The following is a 23,414-nucleotide window of genomic DNA, read 5'->3' on the forward strand; positions in this document are numbered from 1 at the left end:
TATGTCACACTCTTCACAAATTATTCAACACCTGCTTTTTCCTTACTGGGCCTTTTTTTTAGAAACCCAACAGGCTCCCCTGATGCAGGGACCGAGAGGGAGGCAAAAATATATAATATGTACAATAAGCCATTTCTGAACTATGCACAATGTGCTTCCACCATGGGATAAACACTAAAGAGTCTATGGAAAAGGACCTCATACAAAGGGTTTACCATACATTTACAATCATCAAATTTACGATATGCTGCGTTAACTGAACAAACTTGCTTTCAACAACATCTAAATGATAAATAGATACGGTAACTGTCAATGTAGTTAACCCTTAAATTGACATATCCCTTGGCAGAGAAAGAAATTTCGAATTTGGTTTCGAACTGGCTTATTTCTAAGTATTTTGGAAGCAGATTTCTCATGCCTTTATTTTTGTAACATATTTTAATAAGCCCACATGAAATGGGGGGCGAAAATAAAAAAATCGTAATATGTTTCATGGGAGTTATTGACCTTGTTCTTGAAAACGCTTTCAAATTTTAGCTCTTAAACACTAAAAGGCATGATTCTTTGCGGATTTTGACGAAACTTGGTTTTATTATTCAGTACCGCGCTGAAGATTGAATATTTACCTTCTAGAGTTTTCACAAGCGTTTTCAAGATCAAGGGCAATAACTAACTCATACTTAATATTATTCAGTATCGCCCTAAAGAGTTCAAAAGAAGTGTATGACTGAAGGTTGAATATTTCATACTTGTGATTGTTACTGTACTGCTAAATATTTTTTTTTAAAATCAAAGCTGCCAGTGGGCGTATATTACCTTGCCTGGCAAGCTATCTTTAAACTTGAGAAAGAAAACTTATCCATTAGTACCAGTCTTGCTCTTTTATTGAGGACTGGGAGAATATACCAGCAGATTGACCTTATAAAGTTTTATTTCCGTTAAGTTTTTGTAAATGAAATCTACTAATAGTCTTCCATGAAATTATTACAATTCTCTCAAACCCCCTTCCAGAGTTACCACCTTTGCACCTTGTGAATGGTTCGGCTGTTTGTTTTCAAACAATGCCAAATATACGGAATTTCAGGGCCAAAAGAACCTAGATCAAAAACATCTGTGGGAGCCTGTAGATCAGATAAGATCAGAGTTTATTGGACTTGTTTACAGTACACTTGACATACTACCATATGCTATGTTTTATTCAAAATTAATATAACCGAATTCGGTTCATGTAATCTGCAAAAGTTTTCTTTTTATTAAAAATAGTGGATCATGTCCAAATTTGCCCACCATTAAATTACTGATTCAAAGTCATGGAGCAGCCACATGTTGTTCTCTCTCGACTATCGACAAACAACATGTGAAAAGCACATCATATTCCACAGCATAAATATTATTTACGAAATTGTGGAAGATGGAAGGAAAACCACACACCTTGACAGTATTGAGGTACTGTATGGATGATATATTACAATAAATACTGATATAGGAATTCATACCATTAAAATATTGTTAGATGATTAAAGTATTGAAAATCGTTTACACCAGTTTCTTTCCATAAAAATAATGTTTCGTAACAATTGGTGTAAAATTTGAGGGACGAAGGGGGAATGGTATATTTATGATGTTACTAAAAATAGACTGTTTTCCAACTCGAAGTAAGCTTGACCCTCCATGAGTTTTAACTTGCATTTTTAATAGAATTTTCCAAGATTACTTGAAGTATTACTATTAGTAAATAAAAGGCCTTATTAAAATGTGGACAGACTGATTCACACTTGATCTAATGGTGAAATTATATGGAATTCTATCTGACAAATTTCCTTCAGGCTCTTGATAATAATATTATTCTGTGAACTGTGACTTGGAAACTGTGATGGCACCATGAAAGGCACCAGATTTCATTATAAAAAAAACTCTTGTTTTTCAGCACAATGAACATATTGAAAAAAATATTTCTTATTTATTTACGTACTCTTGGTATAAGGGTAAATGTCAAAACATGGTGTTAGAAGAACTTTTTGGTGCTCTAATATTGTGGTATGACTTTTGACCAATATTGCCCATGTAAAGTAAACTAAAGTAAGATATTCACAATTATGGATCTGGAGGATTATCTTTGTTCTAAATTTGAATTTTTCTTAAGTTCTCACTTTTTTAGCTAATCAACACTCAACATAATTCTTTACTGATTTTGACAAAACTTTGTGAATTTTTTTTAGTATCAGTCAATGATGAACCCTATCAGATTAGCTCAACACTAAAGACACCATTCTTGAAAGATTTTAACTTCATGAAAAAAGCTTATTTCCATTCAATGATGTGAAAAAAATGGTAAAGGTTGCGTATCTGGTTCTTTAATGGATGTAAACAAAACCTGAAATTTGTTATTATCATTCAAAAATAGACCAAATAAAAATGTGTTGGATATGAGTTATGGCCCTGGTTGTTTGACACGTTCAGTTTTAAACTCGTAAACACACTGAAAGGCACAATTCTTGTAAAAGTTTGAGAAATAATTGTGGATCCTTTTCATCGGTGAAAAAAAAGTTTTGATCTCAGTCATTTTTTAAATCTTTATTTTGATGTTGACGGTTTGTGAAGCCATTATTGATAGTTGCTGTTCTTTCAAAAGTCAAAATTTGAATACAGCTGTCGTTCAGGATTGTCAAGTTTTGTCCATATCTGTTTTAACTGGCCAGTTTTGACCAGTTTAAACCGTCATGTACAAAACCCCCTGAAAAAGTGGCCAAAAGTGTCAAAGCTAACTTAAGCGATACTTTGTGAAAGTTTAACTCAGTTTTGATATACATTTAATCATACTTAATAATTTCCAAGTTATGATTATTATATTATATAATTAAATTACTTATATTTAGTATATATATAGATAATATAATGAAAATTATATCAAACTGCAGACTCGAATAATAATATATCTATAGAAATACTAGGATAGCTTGCCAGGCAATTAATATATGCTCACTGGTAGCTTTAATTAAGAATAAAAATATAACCATAACCAGTTCACCAGTATAAAATATTCAATTTTCAGTCATACACCTTGTTTTGAACTTTTTTGGGTGATACTGAAAAATAATACCAAGTTTTGTTAAATCTAGCTAAAAATTTAATGCGTTTTCAAGGAGGTCAATAATACATACAAAATATTTTTCTAGTTTTTCTGATTTTCAATAAGGTTCTTCCTTAATGGGGGATTACAAACACTCACACCAAGTTTCATCAAAATCTGTCAAGAATTGTCCACTCTAAGGGCAAAACTCAAACTAAATATTTTTCGATTTTTATACGCCCACATGGAAATATGGACGTATATTGCCGTGGCCTCGTTCCATCCGTCGGTCCGTCTGTTCACATTTCTTGTAGGCGCGATAAAGGCTACAGTTTTTATCTGATCTTGATGAAACTTAGTATGCTTGCAGACATTGATAAGACCTCAGTCAAGTTAGTAATTGGTAATAATCTGATGAATGATTTCAGGGTTATAGAGACTACATTATCCGATTAAACCGATTGATTAAACTTGGTATGAGACCTTAGTAAAGCTTGATATTAGTAATTGGTTTCACATATTAAACCACTACAGACTTTGTTATCATTTCTGACAGCTGATAGTGGGCGTATGTTACCTTGCCTGGCAAGCTATCTTATCCAATCTTGATGAAACTGGATATGCATGTAAATATTAATGAGATCTCGGTCAAGTTAGAAATTGGTAATAATCAGATGAACAGTTTAAGAGTTATTGCCCTTGTGTGTACAGCGATGAGACATTGTTCATGTTTGAATTTGATGATAATTTGATGAACTGTTTCAGGTTTTTGCCTTGACTTATAGATGAATTGAAGATTATTTGAAAATTCATTATTAAACCACTAAAGGTTTTGTTATCATTTCTGTCAGCTGGTAGTGAGCGCATGTTACCTTGCCTGGCAAACTATCGTTCTGATTTTCAATCGGGTTCATCCTTGGGTGATATCAATAACCCAGTTTCAAAAGAAATTTGTCAAGAATTGTGTCTTCTAAGGTGTTTACGAGCAATTGTGTATGGACACTACCAGTTTTCAATACCAATATCAAGAAATTGAGATTGAGTGAAATAGTTATATAGTATTTAATAGATTTGACTTCCAATAAGATGGGATTAATTCCTTCAAACTACTCAACCTATTTATTACACAATAGATGCTGATGCCTATTCTTACACAGTTTTAGACTTGACAAGTAACTCAACTTAAGAGATCCATTGTTGATTTTTGTCGCTGGTATACTCAGAGGAGGGTTATATTGCAAAGAGTGTAATTTATAGATTCAATTACCATGATTAAGACGAACCGTATAAGAGTGTTTTACTGTGAAAACTATTGAACTTTTAGTTCCCTCCTCAGGTGGTTTAAACCAGTTAAAACCCTGGTTTTAACCAGTTTTATCCACTGGCCAGTCAAAGCCTAGTTTTGGGCCAAAACCCAACCCTGTTGTCGATAGGCGTGTTATCCTCCTACCAAGTTATTTCTTCAATTTTTCATAACACATTTGGATATTTGGGGAGACATTTTTGAAATATTTCAGTCTAAGACATCACTAAGTAGTTCATTTGTGTTGTATATGGTTTGCTGTAATAAATGAATTTTCTATAATAAACCATATAACATTGCATTTGACAACTATTTTTTTAGCTTTTTATGACATGCTAATTATAAACAAGTTTTGCTGTCTGTAGGTTTAAGAAATGTTTGTAGTTACCTCCCTTATAGCTGTAAGTTGTTTCTGCTCAAGAATCCTATATCTTTGCCATGGTACCTGAAATCGGAATTAATTGATAATTAAAATTAAGTGTTTGAGAATGGTTGGTAAATCTCATTTCTTGCAGAAATATTTGTTATATAGTGAAAGTTTTGGCAACTGTAATCAGTAGGTAATCTTATCTGTATTTTGCATTCCAGTGTTTTACTTATTGTCTGTTTCAATATAATGCGAAATAATTGATAGTGGAGCAAGTGTCACAACACTTGGGATAAAAATGTATAAAAGTCATATTTTTGTGTCAGGCATTTCTGACAGGTCAACCTAGACAGTTGTCTTCCATTAGGTGAATCTGCCTCCTATTTGCACTCCCAGTCTTTAAAGGCTGACACAGCCACTGATTGAATTGATTGATCTTTGGCTGTAAAGTTATCTCCCTTTTAGAAAGTATGGAAGTTGAAATGTTTTGGCTAACGGATCTTTATAATCCTTACTTATTCAACCAATTACCATTTCTTTATGGTCAAATTGGCATTTTCCTAAAAATAAAAACACTTTCTATTAAATGATTCTTCCTTGAACTGAATGTATATATCCAAATATGACCCATCTGTAAGCAGAGCCTCATATTCTGTAATTAAACGTAGATTCTTTTAAAAACTGAATATCCGAATATGACACATCTTATACTCCTGATAGGCCTACAAAGCATGATGTTACCTAACAATTTAAACTAATTCTGAAACTGCACCTGAGGTCATCAATTAAACTGTATTTATTCAAAGCTTTAGCAAGTATTGTCATACAGCTTGATGAAGATTATTCATTAAGTCATCTTCTTGAAACAAAATATTACATTTGAAATGGTCATGTAAGCCAACAGTTCTCCTTTACTTACTCCTTTATCAGAGGTACTAATTTTCATTGAATATCTTGTGCATTATAATATTTAGGCCAGTGCAACTATCAACTATCAGATAAGCATTATTATCATCTTCAAAATATAATTTTGCTCCAGATTGCTCCAGTATTTTATTATATATTAGTCATTTTGTTTATTCTGATAAGTCATGTGAAGAGGCTGTCAGACTCTATAATAAAGAACTGGATATAAATCGGAACTGATAAAAAAAAACCTTCATGTCTACTTAAATGATGGACTAACTTGACAGTCTTTTAAGTGTACATAATAGTGGTGAAAATTACTTCATCTGACATTTAGGCTAATAGAGTAAATATTATAGATTGTTTCAGGATAAAACTAAGATTAATCTGGTTGATTTCATGTGGAGAAAGAAGAAAATAATGGTTTAAAAGGTTAATGTCCATTGAGATTAAAATTTGAGAAAAACTGGGGACAATTTGTTCAGATGTCAAATCTACTATATTGTTCAATTTATTATATTATATGATTATTTTATAACTAAACATATATTTAATTACTTCTATTGTTCTATATAAGCTTATATAGCTGTTATTGATTTTTGACCACAGAGAGTATAGTCTTGTTTGTCAAAAACATATTAGATTTAAAGAAAGGAGGAAGTGGGCTTTACTGACCAATGTCTTCAGAGATTACAAATTTCATGGGTTTTCTATCTAGAAGACTTATTAGTCAATAATTGTATTATTTGGTCATTTTCTCCCTTCTGTTATGAGGAATTATCGATTAACATCAGATATATAAGTATTTTTATATGCCCACATGAAACGGATTCAAAGTCAAAGCTGCTATTGGGCGTATATTGCCTTGCCTGGCAAGCTGTCTTCAAATTCAAAAACATTTTTTTCATAAAATTTACTAAAAATATGAACATCAATATGATATGCAACGTGTAATTAGTGAAGAAATGACAAAACACATTTGTTTTTATCATAATTTACAAAAGCAATACGACAAAGTTGATGGTATCATAATAATTAGTATTAGACAATTTAAGTCACTTTGACCCAAAAACCCTTCCATAGTTTTCAACTGATTTTAATGAAATTTGGTGTGATGATTTATATTGATGAGATCTTGGTCAAGTTCGAAGTTGACAATGATTGGTCTTTGAGTTATTACCCTTGACTTAGGAAAAACGCGTCAAAATTTGTTTGTGAACACATTAGAGACTACAGTTTTCAATTGATTTTAATGAAACATGGTGTGATCATGTATATTAATGTGATTATTTGATGTATTTGGGCTATTGATATTGATTTCTAAAAATTTGGTGGAATTTCTCAGCATAAATAACTGGCAGTAAATATATATATCATTGAATTCAAACTATTAAAATTTCTCTAATATGAGAAAATTCATACTTTAGTCACTAAAGACTTTTATCATTTCTGACAGCTGCCAGTGGGCGTATGTTACCTTGCCTGGCAAGCTATCTTTTAGCTCATAAACATTCTAGGAGGCACAACTCTCAGAGATTTAAAAAAAAAAAACTTGATGACATGTTTATTATTACAAGAAAATCCAAAACAATGTTTGTACAACTTGAACTTTGAGAATCGTGCAACAACAAAACTAGTTTTCAAGAGAATTATAATGATTTTGCTTAATACTATATCACAGCATGTTATACATGGAAATACAATGTAGGACAATCACTTAAAAGTGATTGTGAAGAGGTCTCCTTTAATTTTCATATGTATCAGGGACACTTATAGCATCAATTTGCACAATTCTAATTTTCAATGAAACATTTATGGTTCCTGAAATTCCAATAAAACAAAGTGTTTGATGGCATCACTAATCGAGAAGGGCCTCATGTGATCAAGCACATTTTGTGATACTTATTTTTGTGGAATTGCAGGAACCACAGATGTCTTATTGAAAGCTGGAATGGTGCAAATTGATGCTATCAGTGTCCCCAATACACATAAATTTTTTTAGAAAACCTCTTTACCATCCCTTTAAACAAAACTATTCCTTTCATGATGAGATTTGGCGATTGGTATTGATTCTATTGGAATAACTAGTTGTACACTGTCAGTATACTTCTATCATATGATATTTGGAAATGAATACCAATATTTAGATAATTAAGATGCTATCATTATTACACAAAGGTTATCAACTTTATATTACCTATTTTCTATCAAAACAATCAATGCCTGTTGAGGATCATATTTTTTTTTATCATTTACCTTTTCAACCCAAGCAGCAGTTCGTAAAGCAAATACATATTCGAACTTTCTACGTAAATCCACTTAAAAAATTTACAGCCAAAGATAAGCCCTATCTGATGTTGAAAGGATGTGCCTGACTAAACGTTTAATTTTCATGTTTGCTATATTGCTAAATGTCCTAATTTTAAGAAAAGATTCTAGTGAGTGTATTTTACTTTGCGTTGTAAGCTATCTGTAAATTTAACTGTCACACCACAGTGTAAATTATTTCTTGCCTCATTGAAATCCTTCTGCTATTTATCAACTCTATTTTTACTATATTTCTGTGAAAATATAACAAAAAATTCATGAGATATATTACTGCTGTCTAAAGCTTGAAAAGTTTTTTCCCAGTCAGTCAAAAGTAAGTGTCATTATTGTTCAATTTGACAGAATGTCTTGGACCAGTGGTTATCTTTTATCAGTCACGAACACTTTCCCTGATATTTAACTATAATGAAATTTCTCAAGTACTAAAACCATTATTAAAGATAAATAGTTTTTAGGGGCTTCATAATTTCTTTTTGGACTGGTAGTTTTCATTGATTTTTTTTTCTTGATATATTTTAAGCGAGGTGTCTTAGGTATTGAATCCAGAAATTTATGGTTTCATCAATCATTTTAATGAGTTTTTTCCCTAAAGATTTACACAATTATCAATTTCTGGCACAATAAATGAGTATTTTTTTTTACTGTAAAGGGTTTGAAATAGATCTGAAGAATAATAAAAGATCAAAACTTGATTTATTTAAGACAAATATGTTTTTTAAAATAAACAATTCATTAAGATGGTGTACTATTCTGTAGCTTGTCTTAAAATATAAGAGTTCTTTATGCTCCTTCATTATTATGTGAATATGTATTGTAACTGTTCGTCTAACCATATTTTTACGAACACGGTTCATCAGACTCTGAAGAAATTTCTTTCAGACTTATTTAAACTATTTAGGCTGATTTTATTCTAAACTGGTTCTACTTTTAGTTCAATTTTCAACATTTTTCATGGTGAGGGATGGTGAGAAAATGCAAAAAAAAAAACTGTAAAAAATTCCATTTCATATAATGCATGATTTTTTGGGATAAATTTTACACTATAACACTATATTCTACTTGTAAAATAAGAAGAATTTGTCACACTGTACATGATAAACTGATAAAAGCATGATGTACATGTAAAGAATTTACTACTGTGAGGGTGTTTAGTATAGTAATAGCTGGACAAACAGCTCAGAAAAGAAGCTATTGCATGAAAACTTTACTTGCATTATTTTACATTGGAATTTTTACAGTAGGTAAACATTGCTGATATATTTAGATATAAGTAGATATCTTGAAATATTTGTATACGCCCACATGAACAGTCATTGGCGCCATCCATGTCCGTCCTTCTGTCCACATTCTAGAAGTTACAATTCTTGATGTATTTAGACAAAACTTGGATAAGCCCGAATGAAAATCAAACACTTGAGAAGCACAATTCTTGATGTATTTTGAGGGAACTTGGGGAAATTGTTTATCATCACCCATGAATGAACCCTATTGAGAAAAGGAAATATATACCGTATATTTATATTTCATGAGTTACTAACTTTGTTCTTGAAAACGCTTTCAATTTTCAGCTCATAAACAGTAAAAGACCTGATTTTGAAAAAAACATGGTAATACTGTTTAATATCACCTGGAAAAGTTCAAAAGACTGAATGTTGAATATTTCATACTGGTGATTGTTAGTGTTTTGCCAAATATTTTTATCTGAAATCAAAGCTGCCAGTGAGTGTATATTACCTTGCCTAGCAAGCTATATATTTTATTTTGTATTGGGTTTATTAACTTTATTAATCTTACCTGGGAAAGCATATTATGGTGCTTGTTGTCTTCTTGCTAGGCTTGTGCAATGGTGTAAATTATAGAGAAGAAAGCTCTAAGGCCTTAAAATTACGTTTTCCTTCTCTCACTGATGTTTGCTGTAAAGAGAAAGCTACTATATAGTGTGGTAACAGCTTCATAGATTCATTTTTTCCTATTAGAAATAAAAAATCATAAAATATATCCATTGTGAACCATTTTGTATATTATGTATATTCACCAGACTGTTTTATTGTATTTTTAAGCAAGCTATGTAATTGGAATAGGTTTTTTTTTACCATGGAGCATGAAAATGTGCACAATATGTCCCTCACCTGATGTTCTTGTATAATTCAATTTGATTAGATATGCACAACCAATTAATTATCATGTAATTATTATAATTTAATTAACCTCAGTGATGCCACCACTGTTGTATTATCAAATTAACAAAGCATACCCAATAAAATATTTGTTTTGCTTTTTATGTCTTCCAAAAACCGTCTTGAACATGTAATGACATTCTTCCCATACACATTAAAACATTACAGAGTCACCTCTATTTTTATACAACCACAACTCTTATTCAACTTTTCCATGTAATTTTCCATGTAAATGCTGTAGAATCTACAGATTTCTACCCATACTTTACTGTGTGTTTTAATAATGATAACTGAAGATCAAGATCAAATTTGAGATCTTTCCAATTCAAAAGCTGTTTTTACACTGCCAAAAATTATTCATGCCAACTAAAACATGCAACAATATTATCTATATCCATTGTCTGTGCATACTGTTATTAGATTGTAGGTTTTATGCTTAAGCTTAATTCAGTGGCTTGCTTTAACTATAGAAAACTTAAACTATATATCTGAAGTTAAAGGGCATTTTTAAGCTTCTTTCAGCTCAAATTGAATTTTATCTTGTATTGGTGTGTACTGCTATTGCTATTCTATCTTATTCTTCATTCTTTAAAAACCATTAATAATAAATTGGAACATTCTGTTTTTTTTTTTTATATTCCTTGTGAATCCAAAATAGTCAAAAAATGCAATGAAAATGAGGTTATACTTAGTTATCAGTGTTAATTTATAATACAACCATATTTTTTGTTCCTTATCTGTCAACAATAGGTGACATACCTTTATAATGATTAATCATAACTTGAATAATTCTATCAATATTGAGGGAGGTAATTTTCACTGATAGTTGGAAATTATTACACAAGATACAATTTATAGCTGAAATCTTGTTGGCAGTAGTCCAAGCTGGTTGCAGACATGTATGTCATTTTCTCCCGACAGCCCATATTTAACCAAATATACATGATGAGCCTGGAATTTAATGATTTCCCAGTCAAAGTAGTGATTTCTGGAAAAGTCTGTTAAGTTAGGGAATATTATTTTATAGTTTGATAAAATGTCTGGGTTTTAGTTATGAAAGAATGAGACAGGTCTAGTAAATGTATACAGTATATTATGTTATACAGTAGGACAACCAACTGAGTATGTGTGGTAAATTAATTAACACTAATTTCTCTTGCCTGATCAATTTCATGATAAGCTCTTCACAATTAAAGTCAAATTTAAGCAAAGATCAAGACAAAAATCAGTGGGTGTCCGACTGTTGGCCATCTTTGCTTACTTGTGTTGAAGGGTGATATTAGCTAAATCTAGTCAAGTTATGTGTATCAGTATAGACTGAAAACAAGAGGTGATGTGAGCCAGGTCCAGATTAAAAGTAGGTCAGTCTGTCTGGGTCATGAGGGCTATTTTCCAATAGGTACCTACATATTATTTAAGATGAAAACAAGTCTAGTATTTCTTCTCTTTTGTATTTGACTCAACTTTTGGCTCATTATTTTGAATTATTGGCTTTTGAAGAAAATTTGTCCATAAAGACTATAATGTGTTGTTATTTCGAACATGAATAGATATAGGCCTATTTAGATAACATATATACCTTTATAATTGTTGCTCAAGTTTAAAAATTGATTGGGACTTCAGTTCAATGTTGATATAATGTTGTTGCTACATGCAAGGCTTGCTTCTATTCAATATGTTCATACAATATATATATTTCTATAGATATATAATTTTAATATGGATTGGAAACATTAAATTCCAAGGAAAATAATATGGTGAGTGGAATATATATATTACTTTTTTTGAATGATTAAAAATTCTATTTGATATTTTATTTGATATGATATGTAAATATTTGCCCTATCAGTCATCTGTCTATATAATATATATGATCGCAGGTATTTTTTTTTTTTAGATGCACTAGACTGGTATATTTTAATGACCAGTATTAATAGGTTTTTAATCAATATTGTACAGTTATATACTCATCATTATTATTGTCTATAATTACATTTCAATATAGAAAATTACCCCAACTTGTGAAATAGGGTGCCTTTTGTGAATTTTATTAATATTAATTGATATTTAGCTATATTTGAAATGTATTATTTTAGTAGAAGTATAATATTAAGTCATTGTTCTCATAAGTTATAACATAGAAGTTGACACTGTATTTTCATCCAGTTTATGCTAGAATTTTCCACTGCGCATCCTTATAAAAATTTGAAAACGAAAAGCCAATTGTGTTACCTTTAAATAGATTGACAGTGTGGTGGGTAGGTAAGAATTTTGAAAAAGAAAGGGAATATGTTTTGAATATTGACAATTATAACCAGTACAGATATAATTCAAAAACTAGTTTGACTTTAAGAAAGAAATCTTGTGACTTAAACAATTTCTGACCATTCTAAAACTTTGTTTATCCATTTCACTCCTGCTTCATTTGACATAAACCTTAATACCTAACAAATACTGAATTTGATGATATTATAAAAGATGTAATAGGCCAAGTAATATTATGATCCCTGTAGATTTTATGTTATAACTTAATAGTCCCCCTCACTAGATGATGAGATTAAGAGCTAAGAACTATTGGTCAGTCTAATATATCGGTCAGTTGCTTGCTAATGTATTAGCCTGGTATCAGATGGCTATTTTTACTTGGTCATTTGTTTGTTGCTGCCAGGCTATGACTTAATGACAATAGATGTGTAGCTGTACAACTATTGGATGATTATTGTATAATTAGGCACCATAGGAACTAAGGTAAATAAAAGATCTTTTTAATTCTTCAATTAGTTCTTCAAGCTGATTTGGAAAAGCTCTTGATGTGCTTCTAAATTTTAATATTATATTTCTATTATGGTTCATTTGACTAGTTGCGTTCGGTTTTATTTAAACAACATTTGTGTCTCATTTTAAAAGGAATTAAGTCTTTTATCACTTCTTCAATATTTGTGTTCCATTTTTATTCTATTTATAGAGTTTTTTTTTGTCTTTTTAAAAGCCTGGATGGAAAAGAGAAAAAATGTTTGTCTTGACATTTACAATATTCAATACCCCCAGGCCTTATAAACTGTTTTCTAGTAGACCTTATTCATTCTTTTATATTATTTTGTACATTAGATAATCCCAGAACACCTTAACATACATGCACTGAGATAAAATATTAATTCTAGACTAATCTTTAATTTTAACACCCACTTTTTATACACCCACATTATTATGTGGACGTATATTGTCATTACCCCTGTCTGTTGGTCTTTCTGTATGGCTATCCACCATTGGCATGTGAACACCATAGAGGCCAACGTTTTTGTCGTATTTTCATAGAATTTTGCGTGTATGATCACATCCACATAGACAAGTTCAAATTTGGGTACGTTTCGACAAAATGTATCGGAGTTTCAACCCTTGAAATTATGTTAAATATGGCTTGTGAATGTGAAAGAGATCACAGTTTTTATTGGACTTTATATCAACAATATCTTGGACAAGTTAGATTTCTGGTACGATTTGACCACATTGACAACAAAAAATTTATCAGATAAGTGGACATAACTTGCTTGGTAACCACTTGTTGTTCAAGAAGTGGACTTCTTCTTAAAGAAGTTAAAATTAGTGCCCACCAGGATGTAAGCAGGAATGTCACTGCCACTACCTTAAAGTGGACCAGTGTCATACATTACAACGGTTGTGGGTCATTAAATCTGGAAGTGATGCTAAATTTTTGATTGTGCCGATATGGTTTTTGTGAAATTTCAAATCAAGAGGACGAAAGGCTGGAAAAATAGAAGTTTGGTCAAAATTTGCAAAATTGAGCTCAAAATTGTGTGCTATGAAATTCCAAAAATTGAATATTCTTGCAAGATTCCAATTATGAAAGCCAGAACAAAAATGTGCCTTCTAGAGCCATCTATCTACTTTTTACACATATTTGCAATGTGCAAATTTTGGTTGAGCAAAAAAGTTTTGTTTTACATTTAATACATAATTAGCCTCAAGTTAGAAATTGTCACGAAATCTGTTATATCATACCTGTTTCTGTTTCCGAGTAAAAATCTCCCGGGTGGATGAAAAAATAATAAATACGAAAACAAATATAAAATTTGTAAGTTGCAGATGAAAGTTATCATGGTAAGCTCTCAGAGAATAAAAAGTAAGCATGCTGTGCACATGAGTTTTGATCTTCTACAGGTAAAACAAAGGGCATTATTTGACTAAAAGATTCCATTATAGTCATTCTTATTACACTTTTCAGCTTTATTTTATCATTTATCATAAATAGACAAATATTGTCAGTGACTAACCTGAAACAAAGCTCTAGTCTAAAATGCTGTGAATGGTTTGGGCCTAAATTTATGGAATATCAATTCACAATTTATGATGTCAATTATTGCCGAAGGTTTGAATTTAAGTGACCATGCCATCTTATATTAAAATTTAGTAATAATTATCACACTGCTTTTTGCGATACATCGCAATATTACTTAAGGTATGTTTAGTAATTTCCTCAGATCTACAATAACATAAGAAACTGCATATTTTGATCTCACTGCAAACTTTTATTAAGATAAATGAGTCACTGGCAGAAATAATCCAACAAATTGTTAAATTACTGAATAGTAATAAATATTTTCATAGATATATGAATATCGAACCAGATCTATTTTGTGAAAAACACTATAAATCAGACTGTTTTTTGATTTGCATATAAAAGTTGTGTAATGTTTAACTACTCCCGCTAACATTAACGCAATATACATGACATATTTTAACAAAATTAAAGTTTTGGTGTATGTTACCTTGACTGCCTATCTAGTTGACTTATAAATCAGGGTTTTTATCATAAAGACACAAAGTTTGAAAATATGTATAATGAATTGCAATATCATTGAAATGCATTTACATGCCTTGTTTTATTACACTCCCATAAACATAAGTTGTAAAATGAATATGTATTTGAAGATGGAATATTATATTTGTATTGTTTTTGTAAGAAAGGTATATTTTGAACAGTTGGATGTGAAATAAAAGAAATGTTATTTACCTTTCATGTTTCTGTAATGTCTCTGTCTCTTCTGTGTGGAACTCATTACGATTACATAAACTATGTAAGTCTGGTATTGAGTAATAGCCAATGAGTGACCGTTGACCGTGGCATATACTATTAGGTTGGTGGCGGTGGTGGTGAAATAGACTTTCTTCTTCGAATTAACATTTTTGTTACCAGTGAATCGTTTTTCACAACTATATTGTTGTATCAACTAGCATTTGTTTTGATGTACGAAGAATTTAAGTTTCCATGTGAGAAAAAAAACTTTTTTGGGGCAAGTTGTTAAATAAGAGGCTGGGTGTCTGGAATATCAACATAAATTATCACTGCAGTGTCTATTAATACATGTGATATTGATTTTTGTTGTACAGACAACTAGCATATATACACTATATAGACACTAACGCTAAGGAAAAAAACATTACTGTCTGGTGGAAGTTTTTTTCCTACCAAGGTGTTGTTTGAAGATTTAAAGCGTATGAAAGTTGATGTGAAGGCCTTTGATGTAGGTAAAATATTTGATTTTTGTACCATGTATTTCTAGCCACTGTCTACTTAGTATACGCAAGGAAATTTATCAGTAATTGTTCCAAGTTGGATAAGACTAGAGCAAGGTAATCAATTTAAACATGTAAGCGAGAAGAGTTTTTTGGCTTTGTTTTTGTTTGTTTTCAAATTTTCAGGCATGTAGCATTCTTGTTCCAGTCAGTTTTCTGATGTTAGAATATATTCTATTTCCCATATTATAGAGAAGAAATCTGATTATAAATCTGTTATTTTACAAGAGATTTTTTATGTAAAAGGGGAACTTAGATTTTGTAGAAAGTATTGATTTTCTTGAATATGTCTGGATTTTAAATTCTTTTTCCAACTGCCTGTCTTCCAGTGGGCTAAAATGTCTAATATGGAGGTTTGAGATAAACATATAATAAGATATTAAATTTACAACTTTCATTTTTTTCTCCACTTATTTTTTTTATTCCACCCATTTTTGTTATGCTGTTTTTGAAGCACATTTGTTAAAGCCTTTATTACCTGCATTCTGTACCCAGATTATCAAAAAGATTTTTACTTTGTAAATGACTGTTATATTAGACCTTTGTAAATGACTGTTATATTAGACCTTTGTAAATAACAATCATCTTGTTCCTGAATATCATAATTAAACAGCTTCATAAATGACTGTTTTTACCTTTGTAAATGTATATCCCTTGTTATAAAATGATGTCCAAGACCTTTTTAATATTTAAAACACACATGTACTGCATGAAGTGAAATATATTAAATTTCATGCAACAAAACTATTGAATTCGGAGAAATATTATTTAGTGATGTCAATTTTGAAACAAATTGAAACAAAACATTTTATTTGAAAAATTAATTCTCAATGAATTGACGTTGCCAAATATTATACAATTTAATAGTTTTGGTCAAGTTGAAACTAATATACATCTCTGAAAACAACTTTACAGAACTATTTAGTTCATAATTTTGTACAGTCTATACCTGTTAGGATTTTACATCAATTGTAATACCTTTGACAAACAGCTGTGAACAAATAACATACATTTTTATTGATCATACATCAAGGGCAATAAGTCTGGTGAAGAATTGTTTCTTTTTTTTTTATGTTAAAAGCATTTTTATCTCAGTCAACAACTGCCACAGTTGAATAATATTTGTGTTTGTGTGCATTACTTTGTCATCAACCTTTGTTAACAACTAATTAGATTCATATCCTTAGATGTAACCTTTCAAGGGACAGTTTTGCCATTTTCGAGGTTTCATTTGGGTCTTGGAAATATGTAATAGTACAAAAATCACACACTTTCTTAAAAAATACCTCCAACTAGGAATGTCTCTTTCTATTTCTATATGACTATTCTTTATATGGCAGAGTCTCAAGAAATGACGTGACACTGATTAGCTTAGCTTAACAGATTTCTGAGACTTTAGTACAATTGATCAAACGAATCTGTCCCTTTAAGTACCTTTGTCATCAACTGTCCAAGACCTTTATAAAATATTTTATGTATATATCTTTGTTAACAACTATTACATTCATATCTTTAGATATATACTCTTTAAATTGATACCTTTGTCAACAACTGACCTTTGAAAAATAATGTTTAGCCCAAACCTTTGTAACAAATCTCAAAAAAACTTTGTCAACAACTGTTCTTCAGTAGCTTAGTCGTAATTTTATTTCTGGCTTTATAATTTTTTTCTGTACCTTTGATAACAATGACACTTTTCTATCTTAGTCCAGAATAGCCTAGATTGTACATGTACATTTATTTACAACAGGCTCTTTATATCTTAGTCCTAGATTGTACATGTACATTTATTTACAACTGGCTCTTTATATCTTAGTCCTCAATAGCCTAGATTGTACATGTACATTTATTTACCACAGGCTCTTTTTTTTTTATCTTAGTCATAGATTGTACATGTACATTTATTTACATCTGGCTCTTTATATCTTAGTCCTCAATAGCCTAGATTGTACATGTACATTTATTTACAACAAGCTCTTTATATCTTAGTCCTAGATTGTACATGTACATTTATTTACAACTGACTCTTTTTTTTTAGTCCTCAATAGCCTAGATTGTACATGTACATTTATTTACAACAAGCTCTTTATATCTTAGTCCTCAATAACCTAGATTGTACATGTACGTTTATTAGTATATTTGTTGTCAAGAGTCTACTCTGTACAGTTGTTAACAACAGGCTATTTACATCTTTGTTTTCAGCCTAGACTATAAATTTCTTAACAACTGGTTACTTTTGTATCTTTGTTATCAAAACTCTACTCTATGTCTATATTGGTCAGTCTGTGCCTCTTTGTCAGCAACTGTGTGTATACTTCTTTGCCAATGTTAAACCATCATTGTCAATGTCTATGTCAATTTATGGAATGCTTCTAAGCTTTGACAATGATTTCACACATGTAAACGAAAGTACAGTACAACAGTTTGCTACATATTCCATGTTCATAGGGTACAGATTCCATGTTCATAGGGTACACATGCCATGTTCATGGGGTACACATTCCATGTTCATAGGGCATATATTTTCATTGATTCAGTGGCTATATAATTCTTAAGCTTGGAAATATAACGCTAAGCGAAACATTAAAATACTAATGAAAATTAGATGAATAATTCTGCTATGGTGGTTATATTTTGTAATCGATCATACAAAGAAGCTTATAAGCATTTTTATTGTAAACAACATATAGAGTAATTGACCTATAACAGGCAAGAATTTTTATATGTGTTGTATTTCTCTTTACATTTATTTTAAAAAAACTATATTGAGAGTCTCATGCAGTTGTATAACTCTTTTCAAAATACCACGATCTGCTCATTATGTGTCATTTAGCTGTAGAATCATTGGACACATTGTTGGTGAGGAAGTTGAATTTGAAACAATTTTTAGATTATGTAAATAGAATTTTTTGCTTTTCAGTAGATACTTTTTCATTTGTCAAAATATCTTGACAATTCAACTTCAATAATGTGTCCATTGCATCCACATGGGATGTGACATTTAGTGAGCAGGCCTTTGAATTTTAACAATGTAAGATAACATACACTGTTAATTATTGCTAATCATATGCCTTTAATAATAACATGATTAGTTGTGTTAAATAATTTGAATTTCTTGAATATCTATTAATTTCAGACAAATTGAAAGTGTCAAACATGGAGAATTGGCTTGTTAATTATAACATTAACATGCAAAAACTTGACACATAAATTACAACCTGATAATACACTTGACAATTATTAACTCTCTTCCAACTGATTTATGCAATTACCATGCAACTGAAGTTAATTTGATGCCCTAAAGCCAGGCAGTGTGTTGATAGCTTTCTCAGACTATTTGATAAAATGTTAAAAAAAAGTTGTTGTGGTTGAACTAGAAATGATATTAATTTAACATCTTGTAAATAATATAGAAAAAAAACAATATAACATACACATGACTAAATCTTTATAGCCATTTCATTAATCTGAAAATTTGTTTGAAAATGCCATGTGAATTTTTTTGCAGATGTACAGAAATGCTATTTTATTAAAAAAAATGAAAATATCAGTACTTTCTAAAAAGATTTGAAGTTATTGTCTGAATAGTTGTTTACTCAGAAGTTAAATGGTGGTTCTGGTATATAAATATATTTAAAACTATATACTTGAACAAAATATTGATCGACCTAGCCTGTTTTAAAACTAGAAGTATACCAATACAAACAAATAGTGAATAATTAAATATATCCAGCTATTCCAGTAACTTGATAACATCTCATTGCTTAGCATTCTTTACTTAGCATTGCACGCTTCATTTAACAGTTAAAGTTGTTTGTGGTACTGCATAACTGCTCTTAAAGATTATTTCTAACTAATCAAGACTGATTTCCTGATTAATGGTTAGCCTTCTCTTAATAGTTTTGGCAATAAAAATTAACGGCAGGATTGTTTTTTTCGTTAAAACTTTAAGATAAGTCCAGGGACACATTTCTTTAGATTTTGGTATTATAGTTTTTCAGCAATTTTTTTTTTCGACTTGTCCAAAAAAACAGAATGACCCTTTAACAGCTTGGTTGGAAATTGATTACTCTTTTTATCATATATTTATGATTTACATATGCCTACTTCTAATGATTTTTACAAAACTTGATATATGTTCAAGTATTAGGAATATAAAGGTTTAGGAATAATTGTAGCAATAATAACTGTGTTTCCACTGAGAATTGTGAAGTAAAACTGGCTATTTGTGTTTCCACTTAGTAAAGTGAAAGTAAAGTCAGGCTCTGAGACACACATGACTCTGATAGTTTTAATTTCATTTGACTGGTCTAACTGACTGAGCATAGAGAGGTCTTCCATTTACACTTCAGTTTTCATTGACTTCAATTTAATATTTCATGCCAATATAGTGCTGGGTTAAATGATTATATATTATGATATAGGAGATATAATACAATAAGTATTGTGATGAGATGTAATAGTTCAAATGTCTCATAGTATCCTGTTTACTACTACTCTGTTTTTATACGCCCACATGGAAATGTGGACGTATATTGCCGTCGCTTCGGTCCATCAACATTTCTTGTGAACACAATAGACACTACAGTTTTTATCTGATTTTAATGAAACTTGCTGAGATAATATATATTCATGAGATCTTGGTCAAGTTCCAATTTGACGATTTTTCGATGAATGGTTTTTGAGTTATTGCCCTTGACTTAGGAAAAACGCTTCAAAATTTGTTTGTGCACACAATAGAGACTTCAGTTTTCATCTGATTTTAATGGAATTTGGTGTGATCATTCTTATTGGTGAGATCCTGTTCAAGTTTGAATTTGACAATCTTTCGATGAACGGTTTTAGTTATTGTCCTAAATTTATTTGTGAACACAATAGAAACTTAAATTGCTGACTCATATGGTATCATACAAAAAAAAAATTAAAAATCCAGATTGAATGTTGATTAGCACTTAATCTTAATCCTTGTATTTTTATGGTTTAGATGGAGAAAATCATTTTTTTGTGTGTATTAGATCACTTCTAGCTTTACACTATGATCAGCCATATTGAATTCAATTATTATTCTTATGTTGTCTGATATGCAAGACATTTAGTGATAGATGAATAAATGCCCAATAGAATATTTTCCTGGTGAATTTCACCTACAAATACCATGTTATTTTGTTAGAGTGTCTAGACAGAGAAAGTATGTGTATTATTTATATAAATGATGTCATTAACAAACAACCTTCAACTTCAAGACAAGACAAGTCTCATTTTCAGCATGTCTGAATTTTCTGGTAAATTATTCTATTTTATGAAAAGAACTAAGAACATGTATTAAAGATTGTACTCTTTTAAGGTATCTGACATTTTTGTGGCAAGATAAATGTTAAAGATGAATGTTAAGCCTATAATTTATGTGTATGACAGTTATGATGCAAATGTCCTTAAAACAACTGGTGAACTGAAAGCACTGTATGATTTAAATTTTGCTGATGTGATATTATATATTAGTATATATATATATATGCTAAAATATTACATAAAGCTTTCCAAAGAAATAAAGTTTCAAATTTAATATATGTTTTCTTACATTTTTTTTATATGTTTTTTTGGTATTGACCTACTAAATTATTTTTATTTTGGATCAAAAAATATTTATAATGTTAGTATGTTGTAAAGGTAGTAGGGAAGAGTTTAATACATGACTTAGAATTTACATTTTTATTTCCTGGTATTATGTGATCCAGAGTATAGATGTTAAAAAACAAAAGTTAAATACCACAATTTTAAAATAGATAGAAAAATCAATTTGTTATGATGAAATGAGAAAGAAAAATTACAATATAAATAGATTACTAATAAATGCAATTAAGGATACAATCAACTCGCTCATTTAATATTTGCTTATTTATTTATTTATTTATTTATATTTGAATGTGTAAATGTACTATAATAGGATGAAAGTAACTAGGTTATAATGTCTGATATTAAAGAGTGAAAAAAGTGGAATTGTCTCGGTTTGACAAATCAATAGTGAGTTGCCATCAGTTTAAATCCAGCAGGCTTCAATCTAATATGTCTGAGTCTTTTCTAGCAGAAAAAACATTCTATTTAGGTAGAAAAATAATATAGATGTGGTCAATTGACTATTGACAAATATTCTGTTTTTAACCAAATGTATTATTATTGTTTCTAATTTAATCGTATCTTGATTTTTCTGAATTGATTTCCATGTTATTTATACTATCTTATTTCAGAGTTAGATCTTTTATTTAGATAGCTGAATTGAAGATAAATTAGCTGGGAAAGGAAATATTTAGACAAATTGATACCATTGATGGTGTTAAGGACTGTCAATGAAAACACAACTTTCTGACACTGTCATTTCTATCTTGATTTAAAAAATTATGTCAAGTAATATGATACTATTTCTCTTAAAAATGCTGTCATTTTTATTTGTCAACTTCAAAACATATACATCATTAATGAATCTTTAAACACTGTCAGAACTATATGTGTTTTTTAAACTCTTGTCAGATGATTTGTCATTGAAATATTGACATTTACATGCATTTAGATAAAGGCGTCAGATACAAAATTTTATTTCAGTTATCACAAATCTTCTAAATGTCTTGAAAACATTGTAAGCTTTAATTTCAGTTAAACACCCATAACACATAGCATGAATAGACATAGAAAGGCATGAGACTCCCATTTTTAAAAGTAATGGGAAGGACCATTAAGCTATAGCAAACATTCATACCTCTTTTTGGATGAACTTTAATAGGACAGATGCACCACTTTGTGGACAATCACACTTTAGTCTCAGAAACAGGATTTTTTTAGCCAATCAATAATAATGTTCACAGCTAACTATCTTCAAATTCATGTGTGTGTCCAGTATTATCTGCGTTTGTAAATTAGACTAGTTGTCTTTTTAATAGACATTGCCATATGAAGTAAAGACGTCTATAGAATTAGGAAAATAAATTTCTAGTTTGAGTTATTTTTGAAGGAATTATGCTATTTTCGTACATGTCTAGTTCTGAAGACTATTTACATATATCCGAGACTAAAATCAACCCCCCTAATATGGAGCACCTGTCCCTCTACTGACTCTATGATTTGATTTGGATATCAAACATTCTGAACTTGATGTAAGCATGTATACACTAATTGATTATTGTAAGGATGAGAATTATTAAGGTATGTTTTAAGAATGTCAAGAGATAGTATAATTTGTGGACAAATTTGAATTCTTAAGCTGAAGATCTGATTTCTTAATCAAACTTTCCCTAACAATGTTATTGAAGAAAAAAATGTGGTTTTAGGGTTTCACTTCAGTACTAAATTGAATTTCTATTTAATTAGAATAGAGGTCAACAAGTTGACATTTTGTCAACCAAGTATTTAGTTTTTCAATTACTACTATCTTGTAATAATTGGTAGACTGTTACTCTAGTAAAAAGGTACTCTCAAATCATTGTGACCATTTGAGACATTAAATAGTAAATAAGATCTATAAATTAAAATTGGTATGCATTATTTTTATTTTCAACAAAGAGCTGTGATTTAAATTCAGTTTGAAAATACAAACCTATATTCGTTTGAATTCTCTTACATCTATTTATCAAGAAAGTAGGAAAAAGTTATACAAGTTGAATAAGCCTACTGCTTTTA

General features: G+C 30.2%; 1 protein-coding gene across 1 annotated transcript in view; it reads left to right on the forward strand.

The window, feature by feature from the left end:
- LOTGIDRAFT_189014 (hypothetical protein) overlaps positions 1-23,414 on the forward strand; it is a gene marked incomplete at its 5' end in the record, with an annotated part of 47,254 nt that overhangs the window by 8,509 nt on the left and 15,331 nt on the right. The gene's annotated exons all lie outside the window — the stretch shown is intronic.

This window comes from Lottia gigantea (genome assembly GCF_000327385.1).
Source record: "Lottia gigantea unplaced genomic scaffold LOTGIsca_26, whole genome shotgun sequence".
NCBI classification, from domain to species: Eukaryota; Metazoa; Mollusca; class Gastropoda; family Lottiidae; genus Lottia; species Lottia gigantea.